The following is a 2,287-nucleotide window of genomic DNA, read 5'->3' as shown; positions in this document are numbered from 1 at the left end:
ATCAGTTAAGTATACAGTTTTTCAATAACAGCGATACAATTTTAATTAGTTTAACTAAATATTTATCATGGTAACCGATTTCCCATCGATCTGTTTTCTGTGTGTATAGAATTTAAAAGTGTTTTTACCGTTGTCTGGGACCAAGTCGAAATAATGGACCGATTTAAACCAATTTCAAAAGGCTTAGTACTTGGACCAAGAAAAGAGTGTGTACCATTTCATCCAATTATCTTGAAAATTGCGACCTGTACCTTGTAGATAAGGTCAGCCAGACGGACGGACAGACGGAAATAGCTTAATCGACTCAGCAATAGTTTATTTTGTGTTGAAAATGGGCCATATCGGTAAATTGTTTCACATAACTCCGACCTCCGAAATACGGTTTAAGCAATAATAACTGGTTTAAAATACACCAGTATAGCGATAAAATTTCACGTACACAAGTTTTATATGAACCAAGATTTTCACAGCAAATTTTATGACGATTGGCCTATAATGGACCCCATAAAGATGCTATTCAGAAAAAGACTTTAAGGTTATTACTTTAAATTTCATCGTAAACATAAAAAAGTACGGCAATGAAATTCGACGAAATTTTTATAAGAATCGGTCCATAATTGGCCTTCCCCCATTTAACATTTATAAGAATCTTTAAAACTTCTATATACATATGTAGCAATAAAATTCGACACATACAAATTTTTTGAGGGTCGGGACAAATTCACACTACACCCATAAAAAACAACAAATTATTAAGACATCAAAATCTTTTTATTAGATTTTATGAGGATCGGAACATAATTGACCATACACGCATATGCCCTTGATGATTTCTAGAAAATGACTTCAACGCACATTATTGTCTTAAAAATGTTGTTATACCTATAAATTTTGTAGGAACCAAAATATATAAACATATATCAATAATTATGTGGATCAGTCGATAACTGACCCAACCACGAAGTACACTCTACCCCAATTGAATACACTATTCCGAAAATAGTATTGATATAATATAATAAAATTCAGCATCAATATGTGATAAAATATTACAGATTTAAATACTATATTTAAACCGATGCGGCGTCCAACTTTTAACAAGCAAGAAGTTGTCGGTTTGTCCTTCGTTAACTCATACAAGTTATAATTTTCTTTGAAAATTCTCAAAACAGTTAATTCCTTATGAATAAATTAAGTAGCATTAACATTTTGAATTATGAATACAATTTTGAAAGAAAAACAAAACTAAAACACGTGTTAAGGCTTAAAACATCATCTAAAATTGTTGTAAAAACCAGGCACAACCATAATTTTGCAAATAAATATAAAAACATACTGTCTCACACTGAGGGCTGTTATGAGTTGTATGATCAAGATATGGAGTGTGTTTGTCTCGTAGAAGTATTTATTTGGTTAGAAAAGAAAACATACCCAAAGAACATTTTAACTATGAAGGCTGTCTGTTGACTATTGAAAATGGGACTTAGTAAGTGAACGTGTGTACGCACGGCATCCCAGAATTTTACTCTTCTTTTGATATGTATATTTAGAGTTTATTCTCCATTTGGTTTAATATTGTTTCAATATCTTTGTTATTGTAACAATGTTTTTATACTACTTTCTTTTTCGGTTGGCCACTTTGGGTAGACTTTGCTACTGCTATTTTAAGGACTACAATGATAAACAAGTTGTAAGTATTGTTATTCAAACATGAAATTTAAATTGTTGGGTGGATGTAAAACGTAATGAAAATCTAAAGAGAAATTTGATATTAATTTTCCCACTTATGTTGTTATCGATAAAGCAATAGACCGAGAACGCAAATTTTTATATGATCGAAATTTTTACAAAATATTTTGAATTTTCTACATATATAAAAAGGAATGTGTGTTTCTATTTTTGTTTGTTTGGTCTTTATAGACAGCTAAACGGCTGAATCGATTTTTCTAATATTTTCGCAGTGTGCTCCTGTATGTCTGGAAGGAACTATGGGCTACTTTAACTTAAAGTGCCACGCCCACATTCAACATTAATGTTAGAAGTCACACATCTCAGAAACTGCAAAAGTTAGAATCCTAAAGTTTTATATGGACAACTTTGACATCCATATCAGTATATCTGAAAAAAATATAACAGATAGACTAGACAATAGACTAGACTATAGACTAGACTATACTATATACTGAACTAGAACTGAACTAGAACTGAACTAGAACTGAACTAGAACTGAACTAGAACTGAACTAGAACTGAACTAGAACTGAACTAGAACTGAACTAGAACTGAAC

Source organism: Lucilia cuprina, chromosome 5 (assembly GCF_022045245.1).
Source record: "Lucilia cuprina isolate Lc7/37 chromosome 5, ASM2204524v1, whole genome shotgun sequence".
Classification (NCBI taxonomy): Eukaryota; Metazoa; Arthropoda; class Insecta; order Diptera; family Calliphoridae; genus Lucilia; species Lucilia cuprina.
Note: the sequence above shows the minus strand (reverse complement) of the source record.